An 8,663-nucleotide genomic window follows, 5' to 3' on the forward strand; every position below is an offset into this window, starting at 1 on the left:
TAGGATTTACTGCTGGACCTTGTGGAATGGGATTTGGCTTGCAGATTAAAATATTAAAATATGTGTCTACATGTGGATATGTACTGAGCATCTAAGCTCCTATCACAATCAATGGAAAGCTCTGTCAATGCTCTCAGTGAAGCCTTCTGAACTTTTAGGTGCCAAGAGTATACAGAGGCTGTGAATTCAGTTGCTCACTCAGAGACATCTAGTGCTAACTTTGATACACCAGAATGTCTTGTCTGGCCTTCTGCTGCTGTTCCAGAAGGGCACTGTTTTTCTATATATTCTGTAGAGCACCCCCAAGCCCCATGTGTAGATCTTTGCCAATCCAGAGTATCACATGATAGGTATGCCTCAGTTTAAGGAAAAAATAATTTGATCTTCCTATGAATTGTTCCACAAAATTAGTGATTTCTCACTCTTCTTCCAGTAAATACCCTCAGTATGACTAAATTGGCTGCAGATGTCTAAAGTCAAGATGGATTCCGCACCCCACATTGATATTCCTGACATTTTAATGTGTTAGCTCATTTGCATTGGTTGATCCAGCTGCTGTGTGGTGCCTCTTGGCTTACACATGTCTTCAGTGCCTAGCCCATGCAATCTTGCTTATTAACTGGTAGTGGGTGGACTAGCTGGCAACACCATGGCTCAACAGGGGATATGTTAACCTAAATGTTTGTTGTTAGTTCCTTAAATCCAGCAAAAAGGTAGCCCATGTATTGTGGCAGAATGAGCCTCCTGCCACCACCCACTAACAGTAAGGCAGGTCCAATGTTACTGATCACAAAGTGAACAAAGGCAGATTGGGCTCAAGGGAGATGCTTTATGCAGAAGATGAGATCAGGTTCAGACATCGAGCTGCTTGGGGCAATGCATTATTAAATGCTATCTACTGATATGCTACTTTTGTAGAAGCTGATTAATGACATCCTATTTTATTATTCTTTATCTTTTATCTTCACCTTGTTTCACAGATGTAACTGGCAGTACACGGCAATAACCAAAGACCCATGGCACTCATTAGGTTGTGGCTGCTCCTCAGAAGTGCCATCAGGCATGCAATTCCTATTCACAATTTTGCTAATGATGCTGGTTAACGTGTGTTACTGTTCAAACAACATAGACAGAATGGTCTTGTCAGTCTTGAACTAACTTATCTTTTAGTTATCATTTCCTTTGACACAGTCCTCTGATATACTGAGAGATAAATACAAGGCAGACTCTGCAATGTGTTTCCCCGGCAGTGAAATCCTAGCAGTAATGTTGTAGAAGTGTTTCATCTGACGAGTAGTTCTTTTGACCTGTTTTCTATTTTGTTAGAGAGTTAAAGCTGCAGGTATTAAGGTACACTTAAACTAGAAACAAATTCTTACTGAGTTGTTCCACGCTCCTTGGGAAGTTTTTTGCCTTTTTGTGAAAGCGGGTGCTTAATCCTACAGCACAGGACTGGTAGAGGATACAGGTAAGTCAAATACATTGAACTGCCTGAGATCTTCTTTCATAACCAGTGTTGAGGTTGTGATTTGATGAGAGGAATGATCCCCTCTAACAAAAAAAAAATAAAAAAAAAAAAAGGGGGAAAAGAAATAGTTTTCTGCTGGATTAGTGTGCTGAATTATTTCAGCATGGGTTATTGAAAATTGACTATTGAAAAGTTAAAAGGATAAATTCAAAACAAAAGGAACACAAAAAACTCTATGTCCTGAGTGTGCAGGTATCTTAACCCGGTCAACCCAGGGTAAGATGAAGCTGGCAATGAATAAATACCCACAGTGACTCCTCAGGTGTCTGATCTTTCTCTGCATGTCCAGTAAAAAATAGGAGGTACTATGTCTCTTTTTCATTGTGGGTTTTGTTACTTCATGTTTATTACAGGATAAGAGCATGTACACAAGCAATTTCTGAAAAACACTTGATTTTGCAATACTGTTGCAATAGGAATAGGATAATCTTCCCCTTACCTCTATTTGCTTAGGTCTTTATTCATACCGAGAAGTACCTGTATTCATGAGTATTAAATACCATGGGAAATGGCTCTTGAACAGAAAAGCCAGTGAATGGAGAATGAGATAATGGATAAATCTCCTCTCCTCTCTTCTCCTCTCCTCTTCTCTCACAGCAGATTTATTCTCAGGTGTTTTTGTTGCATAAGTTAGGTGTTTTTCCTTTTCTTCTAAATTAGATGCTCAGACATGAAGACCTCAGTACTTTCAAAGAAATCACTGGGAAAAGATGCTGCTTCCACTCATGGAGCAACCTGGCATTAGCTCAAAGGTCACTTTCCTGTTGGTGAGGTGAACCCCTGTTGGACCACTTCCCACCCACAGCCACTGTCTTTTTATCATCTCCTTTTATTTTTTTACTTTCACAGAACACCTACTGGATAAGGACAAGCCCATCAATTCACTGTTGATGGGGAGAGACTATGCTCATGGCTGAAATGGGGAAACAGATTTGAGGAGAAAAAAAGAGAGCTCAGCCATCTCTTCTAAAAGCACACATGGAATGATGCTGAGGTGGAGCTATCTGATAGCTTCCCACTATGGCTGGAAGAGATTCAATTCCTTTCTGTGTCCATCTCAGTCCCAGATATCACCCTTCCTCTTCTGCCTCTGTATCTGTAGTACTTGGCTGAACCCAGTAGCAAGCCAGCTCAACCATAAAGCCAAGCAAAACATCAACTGAGTGAGACCATGGGGAGTTTTCTGCCAGATTAAGAAATGTAACCAGTTCAGTAAGGAGGAAACATAGTGGTGATACTGGAGATGATCTTTCTCTGACAGTAGTAATCAGTGTAAGCGATCCTATGTAGCTTCATTTGCAGGATGCTCTCAAATGAGGCATCCCATTTGTTTTGCTAATTTTATTTATTTATTTATTTATTGCCTGCTGTTCCCTCATCCCTCAGTTCCACCCCATAAACTCAGTCTCGACACTTTACCTGGGAAAGAACAGACAGACATCTTTACTTCTCACATCTAGTAGGTTACCATATGAATTTTTCGTTTGCATATTGTAACTAGTTGGATGAGAGCATTGTTCTTGGTAACAAAATCACTTTGCTAGTATTTTCTGGCAACTGACAAAGCAGACAGAGCTGCAGTGGTTTTCCATCATGAAACACCAGGTGAAAATCAGAGAGCTACAACCACCTAAGTAAATGAAGTTCTGCCTCTTGATTTGGCTGCGAGGCTGAGATTCCTCTGTGAGGGAAACCAAAGCAGAAGAAGCCACCCTGGCATTACAAAATGGGATTGCAAAAGGCCATTGAAGATAGGGCTTAACTTCCTCTGTTTTCCAAAGGTCATTGTATGACTAGAAAACCCCATTTACATCTGAAAACACACCTGTGAGCTAGACATGAAGTAATATCATAGCTTAACAGCTATGACAGGCTGAGGGAGCTGGTGGTGTTCAGCTTGGAGAAGAGAAGGCTCCAGGGAGACCTTACAGCAGCATTCTAATGCCTTAAGGGGCCTGCAGGAAAACTGGGGAGGTACTCTTTGTTAGGGGGTGTAGGGATAGGAAAAGGTGTGATGGCTTTAACCACCCCCATCCCCTCTTTTCCACAAAGCTCATTTCTGTCTCTTTGCAGCCCCTTAGTTGTACAAAATATTGATATTGAGCCTTATATTGAATTGTGCTAAGGAGCTTACCCAGATTAAATATATATATATATTTATAGGATTATTTTTTTTTGTATCGTAGACCAGCTCCTCAGTTCTTAACCTCCTCAAACAGCCAGTATAGCAGAAATAGCAATGCTTAAGGAAAAAAATGACAGGAACTGGTACAACACTGCTACTAAATGAAAAACCTAGCAAACTACAGCTGAAGTATATTATAGGCAGAGTAATAAATAAATATATTTACATCAAGGGACAGTCCCTGCCATTTGAGTCTGAAAGAGGTTGGTAAGATCTCTATGTTTATTCTTAACATAGCAAGTACTCATTTGTGGGGTGGCTGGGAGCCAGATAAAAGGATCCTAACAAAATGCTCCGGGGAGAATATATATCTGCGGGAAATTCAAATTCAAATGTCTGGCCTTATCCTCCTCTGATTGCTCTCTGCCATGCCAAGGGATGTCTATAACCTTTACCCATGCCAAAGCGCAGAGGGTGGGAGAAGATTAAAACATGTCAGACCTTATTTCCTTTTAAACTGAATTAGGCCACACCTCACTCAGTCTTTGTTTGCAATTTGTATCTAATTTGGAGACACTTACCTCTCTCCTAAAATAGCATGCTGGGAACCTGGGTGCTAGACAGAAGTCTGTGGTTCCAGGGTGGGATCTCAGGGAGTAAAACACCAGGTTCTGCAGCATTTCTGGGGCCAGCTGAGGTCACTAAAGATCCCTGATAAGAGCCTGAGTACACACCCATTGTTTTCTTATATGGCTGTAAAATGGTAAGATGCTAATCTAAAAATGTGTAAAGCTATCTTTAGATTGTTTCTGTTTTCTTTAAAATTTTTCTTTCTTGCTTGTTCAGCACACTAATGCAGTGGAACAAAGAGGCATATGAGCAGAGTCAGGAAATCCACTTGAAAATGGCATAGAAAGAGTTAGAACAACGTTTATTTTTGATTGCATATAATTTATCTAAAAGCCTGTCTTTGGCTAATTATTAGTGAGGAAATTAATGAGGGTTGTCTCCTTATAGTGGAAAAGGCACGTTTCTGCTCAGATGATTAAGTTGTATAGTACAGCAGTCACGATTTTTTTAATGGCACTCTATTTTTTGATAACGTCTTTACTCTTGCAGAGCAGACTAAAAATGTGGCTGACGCAGAACGTGACTGGACAGTTTGGCACTAGATATAACATGCTATGTAGAAGGTGATGACTCATGCTCAAAGTAAATCTGTTTGATAAAACCATTTTTTTTGTATGATGAGTTAAAAGGAAGACAAACGGTATGGAGGGACAAATCAGAACTGGAAGTAAAAAAACTGGATGGGAAAAATAAATAAAAAAAAGAGATTTCTTTGTCTTGTGTAAGCTGATAATTCAAATTAATTTTTCTGGTTTTACATAAGTATGTGAGAGAAGGTTAAGCCAAATCTACATGTTTCTACAAAACTGCAGCCAAAAATGCACTAAAAATCAATGCATTTCCTCAATGTAGCGATCAAAATCAGAAGTTTGAGAATTGTAAATGCAACTTCATTATGGTACTATACTCACATTCTTTGTTAGCTCACTGTAGCCTCCCTTTATATTTATTGTCAAGTTAGATTTAACTGTGGATCAGAAGGTTTTATCTACCATGCAATTTCAGCTACTTGTGAATGCGTTCCAAAAAGCTGTCCTTCCATTCAGTGCATATGATTTTCTTCAAGACTGTATTTGAATACTATGGAAGTTGCGGCATTTTGGTCAATGCGTTAATGTTTTCTTGCTTATCAGGATGTTGGTAGTGAGTGTAAAGCCTATATTTCTTGGCTTAATCAAATATTAATAACATGTTTATTGTGAAAATGGGGGAAAATTTTGATATATTAAAAATAGTGTGAAGGATGTTAAATTTTTATTAGCATGTTTTAAAACAGTAAGGTTAGTGAACTTCATTATCCAGTGATGATGTGGATGACGCGTCTCTTACAGTAAGTACATTTTTGCCTTTGTGATACATGAAAGACCATTTGCTGAAAGCTGACAGGCAGATTAAAAAAATAGAGTTTCCTCTTCATATCTGAAGAAAGCAGGAAAAGGAATGCACTGAAGGCATTACATTATTAGAAGCCTATTTTCAACATTTTAGAATTTATGAGATTCGTTGTTTTGTTTTGCCTGCTCTCAGAGATATAATATTAAGATATTATATCAAGTCCACGACTGTGTATTTTCTAGTTTTGTTGGAATGTGTGGAGTTTTTTCCTTAGATTTTAGTTGGAAAGAAATAGAGAGGTGCAGGCAAAATGAACTAAAAATAAAAGCCTATTAATGTGAAAATAGTCTTGAAAAAGATAATGTGGCATCACTTTTCTCTTGTTTTTTATTATGCGTGATATAGTTTGGAAGTTATGATAGGTCTAGCCAGTCTTTGGAGTGCATTGTCATTTACCTAAAATTTATTTCTCTCATAAATGTATTGTGTGTGTTGTTAAACACTATTTTCCTGCCACCTGCCAGGTTATGGAAAGATAGCTCCTTGATGAAGTCATTATTTAAAAATTAGGTATCTTTCTTGGACATATTTTACTCCAATGGATGTACACTTTGTTTCAACTATTTTTCACGGAGAACAATTGTTATTTTAATGCATGCACAATATCTCTTTCTTGAATGTGGGGAAGAATTTTTGCATTATGCAGCCTGAGTCTAAGAGAGTCTAAGTGAGAGGCAGTCCTCAGTTTCGGGAGGGATTTTTCAAACCCATCACACATAACATGATTTCATCAGTTTTGCATCCTCACCTTTGAAATGTTGTAACACTTTAAAGTGTCAAATCAATCAAGGCTTAGGCACACATTTGCAGGCTTACTGCACATTTTTGCTTTGCAGGCTTCAAGAACATTTCTTCAAATTCTACAAATAAGTGAATCGAGGCCTACAGCACGAAAGGTTGTAAAATATATTCATCTTGCAGTTTTCAGAAGACTACACACATTCTGAGAATATCCATCATTATCATAACTAAGGATGATTCATTTTCAAAATGACATTAAAGTTTGTTTCTGTGCTAAAAGGATATTGTGACTGTTGAATATCAAATATAGAGAAAGAGCAAAATCACAGGATTCTTCTGCCTGTCTGCCATTAAAGGCCATTATTTTTGTAATGGTGAGAGGCAGGATACTGCTTAGGTGAACGGTGCCTATGATAAGGTTGGTTATTCCTGTCCATTACACAAGTGAGAGAATTGTTGTAGCTGGAATATGTCTTACTCTCTAAACTGTGTACTTGTCCACACTGAGCCAAAAAAGTCCATGATATGGGGCATGCTTCAGCCACTGTTGTCCTAGAGCAGCCAGGTACCGGCAGAGAACTCCATCTGAAGTAGGTGAAGAAGAGGATGGGAAATAACCCCTTTCCGTTGGCTCTCCCATAGCAGTTCCTTGTCTGCTCTGGATCCCTGGTAGAGACAGGAAGGGTTTTTGAGGTTGCCACCTTGAAATATGTAACTCCCCAAGAATGGGGTGTGCTAGGAGAAAGGCATGATCTGTTGTGGAGTCTGTAGTCACTGCAAGGATCAGAGACAATGCACACAGTTATGCAATCATTATGATGTATCTGTTATAATGGCTTTTAAGTCTTTTACTAGCACCAAACAGGAGCAAATTAATTTCTCTGTAGCCTAGCTCTGGATATCATGGGTTTCCTGCTCCTAGGGTTGTTTATACCATCACTAATCTATACCATCACTAATCAGTCACTAGTGGCGTCCCCCAGGGCTTGGTGCTGGGGCCGGTCCTCTTTAACATCTTCATCAATGATCTGGACGAGGGCATTGAGTGCACCCTCAGTAAGTTTGCAGATGATACCAAGTTAGGTGCGTGTGTCGATCTGCTCGAGGGTAGGAAGGCTCTGCAGGAGGATCTGGAGAGGCTGCACCGATGGGCTGAGGTCAACTGCATGAAGTTTAACAAGGCCAAGTGCCGGGTCCTGCACCTGGGGCGTAATAACCCCAAGCAGAGCTACAGGCTGGGAGATGAGTGGTTGGAGAGCTGCCAGGCGGAGAAGGACCTGGGAGCGATAGTGGACAGTCGGCTGAATATGAGCCAGCAGTGTGCTCAGGTGGCCAAGAAGGCCAACGGCATCCTGGCTTGTATCAGAAATAGTGTGACCAGCAGGGCTAGGGAGGTGATCGTCCCCCTGTACTCGGCTCTGGTGAGGCCGCACCTCGAGTACTGTGTTCAGTTTTGGGCCCCTCGCTACAGGAAGGACATCGAGGTGCTTGAGCGGGTCCAAAGAAGGGCGACAAAGCTGGTGAGGGGCCTGGAGAACAAGTCCTATGAGGAGCGGCTGAAGGAGCTGGGCTTATTCAGCCTGGAGAAGAGGAGGCTCAGGGGCGACCTTATCGCTCTCTACAGATACCTTAAAGGAGGCTGTAGAGAGGTGGGGGTTGGCCTGTTCTCCCACGTGCCTGGTGACAGGATGAGGGGGAATGGGCTAAAGTTGCGCCAGGGGAGTTTTAGGTCAGATGTTAGGAAGAGCTTCTTTACTGAAAGGGTTGTGAGGCATTGGAACAGGCTGCCCAGGGAGGTGGTGGAGTCACCATCCCTGGAAGTCTTCAAAAGACGTTTTGATGTAGAGCTTAGGGATATGGTTTAGTGGGGACTGTTAGTGTTAGGTTAGAGGTTGGACTCGATGATCTTGAGGTCTCTTCCAACCTAGAAATTCTGTGATTCTGTGATTCTGTAATCTATCTACTCATATTTCCTCTCCAGATTTTGTCTCTTTTAAGTACCATTTACTTATTTTATACCAAACTGTTATGGATGAAAATTCTGGTAAATTTCTTAGAACAGAATTGGCTCGTAATGTTTTTTGGATGGAATCTGGGAACTTGGAGCTTATTTTTTTTCCTAAAGAATGCCTTAAATGTGCTTGTGGTAAATAAGAACATGGGTCTGATGCTCTTGTACCCAAGAAAGTCTTTCAGTGAAGGTTTCAGTGAAGGTTTTCCCTGCTGCGGGTGTTCTTAAGCCAT

General features: G+C 40.6%; 1 long non-coding RNA gene across 1 annotated transcript; it reads left to right on the forward strand.

Moving 5' to 3' along the window:
- The first annotated feature begins 4,137 nt into the window (after positions 1-4,137).
- LOC118164954 lies at positions 4,138-7,283 on the forward strand. Its single transcript, XR_004749767.1, has 2 exons — positions 4,138-4,416; positions 6,515-7,283. It is a non-coding gene; the product is annotated as an uncharacterized LOC118164954 (long non-coding RNA).
- The last annotated feature ends 1,380 nt before the right edge of the window (positions 7,284-8,663 follow it).

Source organism: Oxyura jamaicensis, chromosome 3 (assembly GCF_011077185.1).
Source record: "Oxyura jamaicensis isolate SHBP4307 breed ruddy duck chromosome 3, BPBGC_Ojam_1.0, whole genome shotgun sequence".
Lineage (NCBI taxonomy): Eukaryota > Metazoa > Chordata > Aves > Anseriformes > Anatidae > Oxyura > Oxyura jamaicensis.